At 35.1% G+C, this 16,700-nt stretch overlaps 2 pseudogenes across 2 annotated transcripts; both read left to right on the top strand.

The window, feature by feature from the left end:
- Positions 1-516: 516 nt before the first annotated feature.
- On the top strand, positions 517-1,873 carry LOC146916551 (carboxylesterase 1 pseudogene; annotated as a pseudogene). Its single transcript, XR_015015123.1, has one exon. The product of XR_015015123.1 is annotated as a carboxylesterase 1 pseudogene (transcript).
- Positions 1,874-3,683: 1,810 nt separating this feature from the next.
- On the top strand, positions 3,684-5,251 carry LOC146916550 (carboxylesterase 1 pseudogene; annotated as a pseudogene). Its single transcript, XR_015015122.1, has one exon. The product of XR_015015122.1 is annotated as a carboxylesterase 1 pseudogene (transcript).
- Positions 5,252-16,700: the final 11,449 nt, after the last annotated feature.

The raw sequence follows: 16,700 nt of genomic DNA, 5'->3' as shown, positions 1-16,700 counted from the left end.
ATCAACCTTGCTTTGACTGCATTTACTATAGCCTTTTCAAAATTTAGGCTAACACATGGATAAATTTTTTTGGAGGGACCAAAAACCTAAAGAATATTTTATGGGAACTAAAATCAATTCTTGATATATTTAGGAGATTATTTACTTATTTAACCCTATTCTTAATTGAGATAGAGAAACTACAAAAGTTTCTTACATATGATAATACATGGGGCCAAACGGAGTTTAAATTTTTTCAATTTTTCTTATTTATTCAGTTGAGTACAATATTTAAAATAATTTTAATATTTTATACATTTCATAAACAGAAGTGCTATATCTCCCAAAAAAAATTGTCCCGAGCTTTCACGAGGAAAATTTAGTTATAACAAAAAAATAAAAAACAGTCTCCATTTATTATCAGTGGGCCATGGCCACAATACATGGATGGGTAGCCAATAGAAAAGCGGTCGGGATAACGTCGGGATAAAACTTGTCGCGTTAAGAAGCATTTTTCTTTCACAAATTTTAGGAGCCAATATATCTACCATCACACATACACCCTCGGTACGTTAAGGAACGATATGTGGTCGAAAGAAAAAAAACGCGTGATAAACGACCTGGTCATTTTCTTGAATTTATCGGCTGAGTAAGATCACAACACAAACTAAAGCCTTTCATTTCATCTTTCACCTTAAACCACACAAACTATGTCTAATCAAACCATGCATCCACCACCGACAACCGATCCTTACCAACTCCTCAAAATCCACCACCATCCCAATGATACACTTACTCGATATTTTGAAGATCCACACACCTCACCTTCATTAGACACTTCTCTTCCTGTTCTAACCAAAGATCTTAACATCAACCAATCAAACCAAACATGGCTTCGATTATTCCTACCTAAAAAAGCAACAAATATTTCAAACCAAAATAACAAGTTCCTGCCACTTATTGTTTTCTTTCATGGTAGTGGCTTCATCGTACAAAGTGCAGCCTCCACCAAATTTCATGAATTATGTGTTGATATGGCGGATACTGTCGAAGCAGTTGTCGCCTCGGTGGATTATCGCCTCGCACCGGAGCACCGGTTACCGGCGGCATATGATGATGCTATGGAAGCATTGAGTTTGATTAGGTCAAGCAAAGATGAATGGTTGACTAAATATGTTGACTATTCTAAGTGTTACCTAATGGGTAATAGTGCTGGAGCTACCATTGCATACCATGCAGGGCTACGTGTAGTTGAAAACGTGAATGATTTTGAGCCATTGAAGATCCAAGGGTTGATATTGCGTCAACCATTTTTTGGTGGGACCAATAGGACTGAATCAGAGTTGAGACTTGAGAATGATCCAGATTTTCCTTTGTGTGTTAGTGATTTGTGTTGGGAGTTGGCATTACCTATTGGAGTTGATCGTGATCATGAGTATTGCAATCCAATGGTTGAGATTGATGTTGATGAAAAATTAGATAAGATAAAGGATCAAGGGTGGAGGCTATTGGTGAGTGTCAACGGTGGGGATCTATTGGTTGATCGTGCAAAAGAGTTGGTGCAATTGATGGAGGATAAGGGTGTGGATGTTGTTAAGGATTTTCAAGAAGATGGTTGCCATGGAGTTGAGTTTTTTGAGCCATCTAAAGCAAAGAAATTTATTGAGTTAGTGAAGGGCTTCATTTCCACGTTCGATGCTTAATTAGACTTATAACAAGTATGAACGTTTGTTTGCCACTTCAATTATTGTTGTTTATTTAACGTGTATTATGGATCAACAATTAAGGTCGTGCTTGTTAACACAAATAAGCTAGTTTAGAGTTTATTGGACTTACCAAAATAAATTCATTTTAGATCTTTTGAGTTGTCGCTTATTAAGATAATTTTGGAGAATTAGAGTCTGTTTGAGAAGGTTAAAAATTGGGTATACCTTAGTTTTCTTTCGTTAACCTTGCATCCATCCATACTTTAGCATCCAGCTAACCTTGCAGGTATTTCTGATCACAAATTCTTCTCTTTCAGCTCGACTTATGGCGTCCTGAGCGCGACGAGGACCGACCTTGCAACCATTGACTTCATCAAGCTCTTTATGTCATAAATGGGGGGAAACTGTTTCGGGTCGGCAAAAAAGTCTTATCCACTTAGCAAATGTCCAATTACATAGTAAGACTCAATAAAGCTCCTAACCTAACACTCTCCCTTATGTCTATATATACGGGACTCCAGGTACAATTCCAAGTAAGTTCATTCTATCCCTAAAACCTCTTAACCTCCTTGTCTCCCATCTCACTTGGGCGTCAAAGCGCATGTCCAGGTACCACCCTCTTCCTTGTCACCGGTAACGGGGCTTCATCCATGGATTCCGGCAAGTTCTTCGCGAAGGAGGCAATTTCTTCATCAATCCATCATCAATGTGAGACTATCTATCTTCCTCGACATAATCACTTTATGGAACATATCAATTCACATGTGAAGGGTGCAAGAAAACCCCTCTCTCTTGGATGGTGTTTACACCGATTTTTGGTAACGTAAACTTCATTATCCATCAAAGGTTTAGGACCAGATAATGTCTTTTTAAAGTGGTTTGTTCAAATCTCACGGTTTAGATATCACTTTCATGCATTCTTTAAGAACAAAATTATTGTTCTTTTTGATGTTAGATTTGCATCCAACATCTTTTAATAACAATTTGTTTCATGACAACATAATAGGAAAAAAAAATGCTCAAGTGAACATATTCAAAAGGAAAGAAAGTAAAGAAAGATGAAAAGAAACGAAAATTGCAAACGAAAAAGGAAAATAAAGGAAAAACAAAGTAATATTAAATTGCAGGAATGTAAAGGGTGCTTGGAATCTATCAATTTGTCCATTCTTGAACCTGTTTGCTCTCGCGGCGTGTGGGTGTTACGAAGTTTTTAGAAATCAAGAAACCAACCATTTGTTCTTATTACAAACTGATATATATATATATATATATATATATATATATATATATATATATATATATATATATATATATATATATATATAACCTTGTAGAAAAATCTTCCATTAAATCTTACAGTCTAAATTAAAAGTAGAAATAACTTCCTATAACTTTCTAAGACACTAGGAAATAACTTCCATGCACTTCAGCCTTGTTTGCCACTACACGTTCCACTTTGCCTTATTGCACTCCAATTTTAACTTCAAATTATTTTTACTTGTCTTCGGTCGCAAAACGTATGCATGCAACACTTGGTCGAAATTACGGTATATCAAAATCTGTATGCTCCTGGTCGAAATCTCTTTACACTTTGCAGCATGTTGAAATAACCCATATGGCTTGTCGAAATCTTTAATCATGATTTCGACCAAATTTCTTTGCATTAATCAAGATATATCAATTACTCAATGAATCTAAAAAATCAAATTTTTCTTATAAGGTAAATGTTAACTTGTGCCCTCATAGACATGTTATGGAACTCAATATAGAAATATACATATTAAAAGTCGTGCAATCAAATTCTTTAAAGTTAAAATATTATGTTTTTCAATGCAAAGTTGTTTTTTTTTTGGATTTTTTAACATGTACCCATATAACACAAATTAACATGACCCTTCTTATAGATAGGACAGGAGGGAGTAGCATTTCAATAGGATCTAGAAACTAGACTAGTCTAGAAATTTGTAGCATAATTCCACAGAGTTAGTTTTCACAATCCATTTTTTGTTCCAACAATTATGCTTTTCTGCCTCGTCCAATCGAGATCAAACACAACCACTGATGTCGGCGGGAACCGGGTGCGTGGAATCTTCACACTCTTACGATGAAATTGGTAATAAACTTGTTCAAGTAACCTTCCCATTGTCTTGAATATGACTTTTGACCAAATCAATTCCAATCATATTATATAATAACAATAGCTAGTCCACACTATGAATAGATAAATCAATAAATTCTTTGCTACTATATAAATCTACTTAAAGCCTTTCATTACATCTTTCACCATAAACTATACACACCATGTCTAATCAAACTTTGCCACCACCAGCCATCAATGATCCTTACCAATACCTCAAAATCCAACACAATCCCAACGACACACTCACTCGAAATCTTGAAGATCCACACACCTCACCTTCATTAGACACTTCTCTTCCTGTTCTAACCAAAGATCTTAACATCAACCAATCAAACCAAACATGGCTTCGATTATTCTTACCTAAAAAAGCAACAACTTCAAACCAAAATAACAAACTTCTACCCCTTATTGTTTTCTTCCATGGAAGTGGCTTCATTGTAGCAAGTGCAGCCTCCACAATATTCCACAATTTTTGTGCTGAAATGGCGGACACCGTAGAAGCAGTTGTCGCCTCAGTCGATTATCGCCTCGCACCGGAGCACCGGCTACCAGCGGCATATGATGATGCTATGGAAGCATTGAGTTTGATTAGGTCAAGTGATGATGAATGGTTGACTAAATATGTTGACTTTTCAAAATGTTTTCTAATGGGAAATAGTGCTGGAGGTACAATTGCTTATCATGCAGGACTACGTGTAGTTGAAAAGATGAATGATCTTGAGCCGTTGAAAATTCTAGGGTTGATATTGCGTCAACCATTTTTTGGTGGGACCAAGAGGTATGAGTCTGAGTTGAGACTTGAGAATGATCCTCATTTTCCTTTGTGTGTTAGTGATTTGTGTTGGGAGTTGGCATTACCCATTGGTGTTGATCGTGATCATGAGTATTGCAATCCAACGGTTGGGAATGATGTTGATGAAAAATTGGATAAGATAAAGGATCATGGGTGGAAGGTATTAGTGAGTATCAACGGTGGGGATCTATTGGTTGATCGTGCTAATGAGTTGGTGCAATTGATGGAGGAGAAGGGTGTGGAGGTTGTCAAGGATTTTCAAGAAGATGGTTTTCATGGGGTTGAATTTTCTGAGCCATCAAAAGCAAAGAAATTTATTGAATTAGTGAAGGGCTTCATTTCCATGTTCAATGATTAGAGTCATAACAAGTATGAGCGTATCTTTGCCACTTCAATTATTGTTGTTTATTTGAAGGTGTACTATGGATCTACGATAAAGGCCGTGTTTGGTAACACAAATAAGTTATCTTATAGTTTATTGGACTTACCAAAACAACTTAATTCTTAATTTTAGATCCTTGGAGTTGTCGCTTACTATGATAATTTCGGAGAATTAGGGCCTGTTTGGCAAGGTAAAAAAATCAAACTTGTAGCTTATAAGTTTGTATGATTAAAAAAATAATGTTCGGTAAATGTCATTTTATCATGAGTTCATAGTTTATTTCACCATCTTATATCTTAATTTTTAGACGTTGTTTCAAATAGCGTTTAAGCTTATAATTTATATTATCTTCTTTCATTTGTATCCTCTGCCTTCTCTCTAAACTTCACAACCGCCTTCATCTTTTTCCATCCCCTTTAATCCAAAGTCCATCCTTTCAAGATGTAATCCTTTCGACGCCGTTTTTTGTCGTCATTTTCGAATGGTAGCAGCGGTTGTTTTGGTGGTTGAACCTTTTGCGGTTGTCTTAACCCACACTTCCGGTGTAGGGTATCGAAATGGCGTCGGTGCTTTGAATCTTCATCGTCGATTTGTTTGGGTCTCAAAACTGGATCTGTTTCAACAAAGATTCGGTGATTTCGTAATAAAACGTGTTTCCTGCGTTTGCATAGTGTTGTTGGAAATGTTGGTGGTGATGGTTGCTGTAATAGGTTGATCTCGAAGCCGACGTAAGGTTTTGTTCAAATCTCACATGATTACCCCTGGTCCTGCTTGTTCATGATTCAACGGGTTTCTAAAAAATCCGGTTTTGATCTGGGCCATCTCAGTTTCGATTCGGATATGTCTCTTAAAATCAATGTTGACTCCGCCGCGGTGGTTAGGTTCTATTTTGGTTCCGAGTTCATCCTTGTTCGATGTTGTTGGGTTCTCAATCCTTCAACTTTGAAATGGGATTCGAACTGATATGCTCGAAAGGGCTATGGCATCGCGTTATGGGTTGTCCAAGTCGATTTGTGGCTGTAAACTTGTTGTGGTCGTTTTTTCGTTGCGGCAAGTTTGGGATTGCGGACTTGCTTCCTTGTTGACAGAAATTTCATCTCTCAGTTTTGATACGGAGTAACGCTCTCTTCAATGATACAGAGTGGAACACACATATGCCACTTTCTTTTGCAATTTGGTTTCGCACCCTGCGTTGTGTTCGCTTGTACACGTGGTGTCTGTGTTTGTCGCTTCAGTTTTATGTACTTTTTTTAATTTTTGTTGTTTACCCTTTAGGGTTGGTTCTAAAAAGTGTAGTTTGTCAGTGGTTGTATTTCCCTTAAGGATTGTTATTACACTTTGTATAGTTTAACTTGGCCAAGTTTACGTCCCCCTTGTCTCTTGTACTTTTGTTTTTTATTTAATCTATTTTCTTTTGGCTTAAAAAAAATTATAATTAAAATAATACATATAGTAACATAATAAATACTGATTGGTCGCTTCATAAAAGTTAAAGACTTAAATGCACTTATAGGACCCACATTTTCATTTTTCTAATATTTTGGTATGCCTATTTTAAAATTTAGTTTTTTTGTCCCTCTATTTCAATTTATGTTTAACTTTTGATCCCCCACTCCACTACAAAAAGCTTGACGTTTAGTGACAATATATTTATGTAGGTAAAAGTTATTATACCGTAGGTATAGCTCCAAGTACCTATACACATAGATTTTTTGCCGTAGATGTAGTCTACAGTGACGGATTTTACTCGTCAGACATAACTTTTGGTTTTACCTACATATTTTAGCTTTAGGTATAAAGCATGATAAGAACTTACAAATATGTGGGAATAAATGCTATACCTATGATGAAAGGACTATTACATACAGAAATTTACCGTCACTAAAAATCAAGTTTTTAGGTAATTGGGACTATACCAACGATACAATGTTTTTACCAATGGAAATTTAATTATGTCACTAAAAATCAAGTTTCAAGGTACTTGGACCTATACCTACGGTAAAAAGGAATTTTACCTACGCAAAATTTATTGTCAGTAAAAATCAAGTTTCTTGTTGTGGGAGTGGGGGATCAAAAGTCATAAAAAATTAAAATGGGAGAACAAAAAAACTAAATTTTAAAATAGACGTATCAAGTGGGTACGGTGGATGATGATGTATGTCAGTTCTGTCACATACTCGGTGCTAATGAATTTTGACAGAGTGGGACCCATAACTCCAAGTAGAGGTTTGGGATAGGGAGATCCATTATCACCTTATTTGTTACTTTTGATCGCAGAAGGTTTATCGACTCTCATCCCTAAAGCAGTTGGGCAAGCTGATCTACATGGTGTGCGAGTTTGTCGTGGTTCTCCGGTTGTTTCACATCTTCTTTTCGCAGACGACTGTTCTTATTCTCCAGGGAAAATGTTGTTGAGGCACAAAAATTACTTAATATACTTAATATTTATGGTTCAGCTTCGGGCCAAGAAATCAATTTATCGAAGTCATAGGTGTTTTTTAGTTGCAATATGAGTTAGGCAGTGCAAGAGGACTTGTCCCAGATTCTTGGGGTGCGCCATGTCATGTCATGTCAATTTTTTCTTTCACCAACGATCACATTTGGTAAAAGATTAATGCTTGGAGAGGGCGTGTGCAGTCAAAAGCATGTAAATAAGTTATGATTAAGTTGGTCCTGCAATCTATTTCGGCTTATATTATGAGCATTTATGTTCGTCCCAATTCAATCATAGATGACAATGAGAAAATGATCATTGATTTTTGGTGGGGTGGAGGTCGTAATAGTCGAGGGATCAAGTGGATGTCATGGGAAAGAGTGGCAACATACTGATTTTGCAAACTGTTTAACGAATTTCGTTTTTGATGTGTGGAAGTATGAAAGTCGGGATATTGGTGGTAGGGTAGCTCTTCTTCTTTGGCATCTTTGGGCTGCACGTAATGATGTTATTTGGAATGACACACGTCAAACTTCCATGAGTATTGTGAGGTCCGCCGCACTAGCTACTTCGTAGAACTGACATGATATTCAGCAACAGAAGTACAATCGTGGTGTGCAGGCGAGAGGATCCCTCGGCATTCTCGATTGATTTAATCCCTCTTTTTAAGCTGAATATAAACCAGAAGAATTGTCAACGACAAGTTGTACTGTCATCGTACAATAGACTTAGGATTTAAATATCCTTTCCAATGGATATACGCATGACATTCCATCATGGGTCCTATTTCTAATGAATTTAATTTTTTTCAAGTATAAAAGGAATTTCCATTAATTTGAAGAAGTTAATGATCTTGTGGAGGGCGTGCACTGTGAGAAGATTGATTATGTAACATTCCTTGAATCCAATGACTTTAGTCACCTTGAGATTGTTCTTGTGAACATCAATGGAAGAGAGAAATAAAGTAGAGAGCTAGAAGGAACAATAGCTTTCACAAATAAAAGGAAAAAGCAGAAAAAGTGAAGAACACATTTAGATATGCCTATCCTCTCTTTGATTGTTTTTTTATAATTTCACTGTTGTAACTTCTCCAGATTTCCCCGTTCATCATTTTTAGCTGCTAAACTCGGTTATAACCCGAGCTTTGCTTGGCGGAGTATTTGGAATTCGCATGCGTTACTTTTATATGGATGTGGATGGACAGTAGGAAATGGGCAGCAGGTCAGTGTGATGAATGATCCATGGGTTCGTGGTGTCCAGGGAAGCTGGATTCAATCCCCACAAAGCCAAGGTGTGCATAGTTTGAGTGTGTTTGATTTGATAGTTACCGAGGAACGGGTTTGGGATATTGATAAGATTGAATCTTTGTTTCCAGATGATATGGTGTAGGCTATTCTCGACACACCATTGTTTGCGGAAGTTCAAAATGATCGAATAACATGGATGATGGAACGAAACAGGAGGTATACTATTAAGACTGGTTATAAACTAGCTATGATGGAGTTGCTACATACTGATCGATTCCATGTTGAAGGAGAATGACATAGAATCTGGAAGGTGAATTTCCCTCATAAAGCTCGTAATTTGTTATTGAGGATTTGTAGAAAGTTTGTTCCGACGCGCCTTCGATTACAATCACGGCATGTGCAATGGGAGATGATATGTCCCTGGTGTGAAACGACTGTTGCGGATGATTGGCATGCTTTTGTGGGGTGTACGGTGGCGCGTGAGAGTTGGTATTGGGCGGGGCTTGCGACTGTGCTACAACCGCGAGTTGGAACTGTGAGCAGTTTGGCAGATTTTGTGTTTGATATATGTCATTCAGAAAACTGAGACATTGCTGGTCGGGTGACTTTACTTCTTTGGCAAATTTGGACTCCACGTAATGATGTCATTTGGAATGACGCTCATCATACTTCAACGAGCATTGGGAGGACAACACTAGATTCATGGCAGAAATGGCAAGATGTTCATAAACACCGCTCACCACTGGTTGTACAACACGAGCAGAGTAGAGTGCAAGGTAACAATCCAGTTTGGGAGAAACCGAGCGAGACGTGGTTGAAGTGCAATGTAGATGCCGCGTTCCATGACCGTAACCATATTACATCTTTTGCGTGTTGTGTTAGAGACTCCCGCGGGCAATTTATTCGGGCTCAAACAAAATGGAAGCGGACAAATATGACAGTTATGGAGGGGGAGGCATTAGCCTTACTCGAGGCCCTTCAAATTGATGATGAGATCAGATGGGACCGGGTTGTGTTCGAGTCCGACTCATCTACTCTAGTGCAAGCTTTATAGTCTCCGGGCCATGGTGATTCAGAATTCTATGTTATTGTTTCTAGTATTATTTATCAGTTATCTTTACATTCCAACTTTGAGGTGAAGTTTGTTAGGAGACAAGCGAACATGGTTGCTCATATTTTAGCTAGGGCGGCCTGTTCTTGGGCTAGTCACCGTATTTTTTATTCTTATTCTTCTTGTATTGAACATTGGTTGATTAATGATAATAGTTAACTTTGTTTCTGTCCAAAAAAAAATTTCTCCAGATTGTCCTTTTAGCTATATGTTCTTGTGAACTATACTATAAAACTAATGTGTATACATTCTTCTTCTTTGTATTCCCATAATTTTATTATTATGAATACTTCTAACTGTCAACGCAATTCAAAACCTTTTTTTTTTTTTTTTGAGTTTCCAGTACCTGTAGAGAATACCTGGTTGCCATTGGTTATAGTGGATTAAATTCTTTGAGTGAAGAAGGAATTTTTTTTTTTGTAATTCGAGGACTTGAGGTAGTAATAGTTTGATGTGAACCAACATAACAATGTTATTGCATGCTTCTTCACCCTTCAAAATGATTCAACCTTCATTTTATGTGTTTCTATAGAACCTACAATATCTATTAGAACTTCACAATTTATTGTCCTCGGAGAAATTGCGAGATGAGTAACCTTTAGAAAAGTTTCCTAGAACTGTTATGAGTGAGGATAAAACACATTTAAAGAAGTTATGTTGGATTATGGGATCATTCGCCAATTGTAAACTCGTTTGGGATGTTACATATTACCAATTTTATTATATTCATTTTAGAGTAAATCTAAAATTTTATTAGTACTAGTATGTGGACCCGTGCCAAGCACGGGCTAGAATTTTGTCATATCTGAGAGAAAGAATATTATGATATATCAAGTGTTAATTAACAAAATATATATATATATATATATATATATATATATATATATATATATATATATATATATATATATATATATATGTAAGCCATAAAGTTTTGGATTAAGATGTGGTGGTATCATTTTCACTTGTATGGTTGTTCTTTCTCCAAATTGTCGATCTACACCAGTGTAGGCTCCTCCAGAAATTTCAACGGTGGTATCACATCCCGGTTCAATATTGTGGGGGAGCGGGAGTGGGAGTGGTTCTTGGTAGTGGATCACGGACACAGAGATCCTGACACTTAATGGAGAGATGCTAACGGTCAAGTGTAGTTAAAATCCCACATTGTAAGCGGCATTAATAGATGCGAGCGACATATAAGTGAGATTACTCATATACATAATGCCTTAAGACTTTGAAAGAAGATGTTATGTGAATCTCAGTTGTGTTATTTTTCTCAGTCTAATGTGATAATACAAATCGATGTAGGCTCTCACGGAAGTATGAACTTCATGACGATTTGTTTTGTTAGTTTTTGAGTTTATTTGTTTAATTTTTTATCCAAAAATTTGGGTTTTGAATGTCGTTCGCTATCATGCAAAAAAAAAAAAATTATTCAACCTCTCTATCATTTCAAATTCCATCGCTTTTGGTATTTTGTGGGATCTTACAATGGAAAAATGTATATGTGTTATGATGTGTTGACAAAATACATGCTTATTAGATATTTTAAATTAAGTGACATTTTTTTTAATAAGTCTAATATTTTGGTAGCATAATTACCTATTTTAAATTTAGTGGCATTTTTTTAATGACTCTTACTGATAAAACACACTACTTATTTTTTTCTCTTTATCATTTCTCCCAAGTTAAAATTCATTTGTCATATTCTTGCATTTTCTAATTTACTTTATCTCTTATCGTGAAAGCATGAAACATACATCCATCTTTGCAATCGCCATCAACCTATATTGTTTTTACCATGTTGTGCCTCTGAACTTATCCATCTTTGAAATCTCACATTTAAGGGAGAGATGTTTATGTGTCATGTGTGAGTTAAACTTCTACTTTGGGTGCAATAGTATATATTGAGTAACATATACGCGAGATAAAAAAATATACCTAATGTCTTAAAATTTTAGGCGAAGATGTAATCTTAATCTCACTTGTAGGGTTTCTCTTAGTCCAATGTGATGGTCCAACCCATTGTAGGCTCCCGCAAAACTCTGAACATTACAATGAACTATTTTTTTAGTTTTTGAATTTTAATTTGCTTAATTTTTTTATATAAAATATAAGTTTTTGGATGTTGTTTGTTTTCACGCATATTTTTATCCAACCAATATCATATAAATACATGCTCAGTAGACATCTTTAAATGGTCTTGCATTTTTTAATCGAGTCTAATTTTTTGGTAAATTAATTGCACAAAATCTTCAACTCCTTCAAAATCCCTACAACTCACTCCGGTCTTTATAACCTCATTGACAAAACACACAATTCTTATTTATTTTTTTTACCAATATCATTTCTCTCTATCTCAAATTTATTTTTCATCTTCTTTCTTTTTTTTAATTTCTGTAACATCCCAGACGACTTTAAGCATTGCCGACTGACCCCACAAACCAACACGAGTCTTTTCAGCGTGTTTTGTCCTCACTCGCACGCTTACCGGGAAGTTTCGCGGTAGGTCACCCATCCCAAAATAATTTCTCCAAGTCAAGCACGCTTAACTGTGGAGTTCTTATGGAATGAGCTACCGAAAAGAAGATGCATCTTGATAATATAGGTAGTATCAAACAATTCTTATAAGCCTTCCTTCAACCATGTAGTCCCATACCTACACAGCCTTAGGATCCCTCTCATTCCGATGTGATTCGGTTCCTCTAGAAACTGTCGGGAGCCGCTCATTGTCATGCCTTGTGCACCGGCGACCACTCCCCTGTCCTCGTCAGCCGTGGGTGTTACATGCCCACCAGCTTCCGCTTGGTTCGTCCCCGAACCACACCGTACTGGGAGAGGTCTGCTCTGATACCATTTGTAACATCCCAGACGACTTTAAGCATTGCTGACTGACCCCACAAACCAACACAAGTCTTTTCGGCGTGTTTTGTCCTCACTCGCACGCTTACCAGGAAACTTCCCGGTAGGTCACCCATCCCAAAATTTCTCCAAGTCAAGCACGCTTAACTGTGGAGTTCTTATGGAATGAGCTACCGAAAAGAAGATGCATCTTGTTGATATAGGTAGTACCAAACAATTCTTATAAGCCTTCCTTCAACCATGTAGTCCCATACCTACACAGCCTTAGGATCCCTCTCATTCCGATGTGATTCGGTTCCTCTAGAAACTGTCGGGAGCCGCTCATTGTCATGCCTTGTGCACCGGCGACCACTCCCCTGTCCTCGTCAGCCGTGGGTGTTACAATTTCCTTTATCTTTTCTCATGAAATAAAGGAACAAAAACATCCCTTTATTAAGTTACCACCAATCCACTTTTTTTTTTATCATGGATGTGTTATGCTTAGTTGAAAAATACATATTTATTAAGCATTTCAAATTGATGAGACATTTTCGAATGAGTCTAATATTTTTGGTAAATAAATCCATAAAATCACCAGTAACTCTCTCTTTTTCCTTGTCATTTCTCTCATGTTCGAATTTCTTTTTCATCATCTTTATTTTTCTAATTACTCCTTTTGTCTCATATTATGTGTCATATTTGAATTTTACACGATTATTAAGAAAATTATTAATAGTGTTGATTTTATTGATAAAATGTGTATCATTTAACAAAACTCTCTTGTTAATTATTGTTAGTGAGATAATAATGATTGAAATGCAATAAATAAGGGTATGTTAGTGATAACGAAAAATAAATGTTGTATTGACATTATAAAATAGACAAATAATTTGAGACAATAGACAAATAGGAAAGAGGACACCTAATTTGAGACAGAGGGAATAACTTTCTCTCTTCTCATGAAAGAAAGGAGAGAAAAAACAATATCTATCTATGAAACCGTCACCAACCCGCATTTTTTACCATATTGTACCTCTGACCTTATTTGACTATTTTATCATATCATAGACATAGAGAGCATAATGTGTCATGTGTGAGTTATAATTCTACATTGGCAGCAAGATTTGATATTTATGAACATATAAGTGATATGTCCAATATATATATTGTCTTAAGTGTTTTCAATGAAGATGTTGAGTTTCTCTAAGCCAAATATGATGATCCAACAAATTGTAAACTCCCTCAACTCCAAACTTTATGATGAAATGTTTTGTTATTTTTAGGTGTCATTTTCTTAATTTTTTATATTAAATATAATAAAAATATTTAAATTTTTTGTATTATTTTAAATTCCTTCACTTTTGGTCTTTGGTGAAAACTAATCATAGAAAGACATGAATGTGTTATGCTCAGTTGATAAAACGCATGTTTATTAAACTTTTTTATGATTGATGAATTAGGAGAATATTTTAATACGTGATAAGTGAGTTACATATGTATGAAGAAAAAAAAGCACAAACTTTAGTCTGCAATAGATGAAATATGTGAGAATGCAAATAAAGGAACTAATATTTAAGGTATCAAATTGGAAAGGTAAGAAAGTTCGCATCCTAATTTATTTTTCAATACATGTTGCCATATGTATATCTTTGTATTTAAATCATTTGATTCTCATTGTTTTTACTATAAATACAATAATGGACGGTTAATTGGTAATATACATTTCTATTAAAAATATTATACTATAAAATTTATATTTATGGGTTAATGTAGTGATTGAGGGTACATTTGAATTTTAAGTCAAGACAACTTTTAGATTCGTATAAAAACCGAGACCCAATTAAATGCTAAGAAAAAAAACCTTTTAATTCAAAAAAATTAATTTGAAAATTTAATCTCTATCTCAATGTCCACTTTTTTACTTATTATTTTCAATGAAGTAATTATACATTTTTTATTATTATCAAGGCATAATTGTCTCTTTAATTATTGTGAATGATCAAAGTTTGGTTGCAGAATCCATTAACAACACTAAGGTGAGCTAAGGGACGTTGAAGGAGGTTTAAGTCGGATGTATCTGGTTTGATACCCGAGAACTATAATTTTGCCCTTCGCTATTGCAATTTACTAACAACTAATATTTGTCTGTCAAAAAATGAAAAACAATAGCACAAAAGTGAAATGAATGACGGACTTGACTTGTGGTCATGAGTTCGCCATTTCGAAAGAGAAAATTCGATTGAAAGGAAATATCTATATCATGTGTTCTACATATTCCCTAATGGAGGATAATAATTTTTAAATAGTGGCAAAAACTTTGTATCTATAATGTGGTAAAAAAAACTATAGCAACATGGTGGTTTTTAATTTAGAGAAATGCTTGAGTCAAATAAATATTAAGTTTATCAACAAATAATTTAGTGATAAGAAAAAGTTTAAGAAATGCTATTAAACCCGTAAAAAAAATGTTATTACAACTTAGGTGGATTCTAGGGTGGACCATCAAATAAGTGGTTCATCGGTGGATCATTTTGATCAATAGTTGAGAGCCATTGGATTCATCACACTCGTAGATCCTACCATACACCACCTACACTATATCATTTTTCCCTCTTCCTCTCTCGCTGGCCTCATCCTTCCACTTTTCCATTAATGGTACCTCGCCAACTCTTCACATTCTTGTTTCCCAACAATAAAAAAAGCACACATAAAGCATGTTTCTTCTTTTTCATCTTTTAATTCCAGACAATAGAATTCATATTCACCCTCGTATCCAACATTTTTTGTTTCCTTATTGTATACAGAAGGGTTATAGAGTGAGTTATGGCATCAACCTAATTCCTTTTATTGCCATTTCAAACTATGAATTGAGTTTTATTTTTTAACCAAAACCAAATCCGAGAAAGGGTGTTCATAGATTTTGAATTGGAGTGGTGGAGTAAAAGGAGATTTTTTTTTAAGGAAACATAGTTTTTAATTATATTTTTTGAATTAATCTTTTAGGAATGGGGGGTTGTGGTGGTAGTGGAGGGGCAATACACCGAGGTTTCAACAGTGTTATAGAACTCATCAGAGTCATAGAGCCAAACGCGAGAAAGTTGAGAACAATGATAGTGTGCATAAATATACTTATGTTCTCATTTTTTTGTCTAACACATCTAAACCTTTAATTTAAATCAAATGGTGTACAAAAGTGGTCCACCGGTGAACAACTTATTTGATGGTTCACCCTAGAATCCACCTACAACTTAACTACATTACTCTATCAAGCATGTAAAACATGAATTTGACTCCCTTTAAATTTTGCTTTGCAGAATTTGTTAAATGTATTTTTGTTGTTATTATTTGAAGTTCATTAGCCAACTTGACTCCAAAATCAATGTTTACATTGATCATACATTCATACTAATGAGAAGTTTACTTATATCTATGGTTCTTGTGGTTTCGTTCGATTATAAGGAAAACACTTATTTGATATAAAATCTGAAATATTGACTGTTCGGTTCGGTTAAGATGATTCATTTAAAAAAATTTAATTCACTTTCTATGACCAACAAATTAACATGAGATGGGGGAAAAAAATCATGGACTGTTAAAACTTAAAACCTACATTTTTTAGCAACTAATATTTTTTTTGAAGGCTCGTGTTTTTTTTAGAAATTAATGTTTTTTTTAAGGCTCATGCCTTTTGACTAATACAAATACTCCCTCCGATACATGGACCATTTAAAGCATATGAGTAAATTTTAAAATAGATTGAATAGATAAATAAAATATTCAGTACAAAATTCCATGTTGCAATGAACCAGACAAATTATATAATAAACTCTTCCTCTTTTTTTTTTCTCCAAAAATAAAATAGAAAAAAAAAAATTTGCCGTAAACATTCCTCGTAGAATGAAGACCTATAATTATGAAATAATCTCATTTAAAGGCCTATAATTATGAAATAATCTCATTTAAAGCTACACCATTTTTTTTTAGATATAAGAAATGGCATTAATTATTAGAAACTCTAACACGTATTTAGAGGAGTTGGAGTTTAAACCTTGATCACGTTATCACTC

The sequence above is a fragment of the Medicago sativa genome, chromosome 6, assembly GCF_051527215.1.
Source record: "Medicago sativa cultivar Bolivia chromosome 6, Bolivia_mono, whole genome shotgun sequence".
Taxonomy (NCBI): domain Eukaryota; kingdom Viridiplantae; phylum Streptophyta; class Magnoliopsida; order Fabales; family Fabaceae; genus Medicago; species Medicago sativa.
Note: the sequence above shows the minus strand (reverse complement) of the source record. Positions and strands in the feature narration are given on the sequence as shown.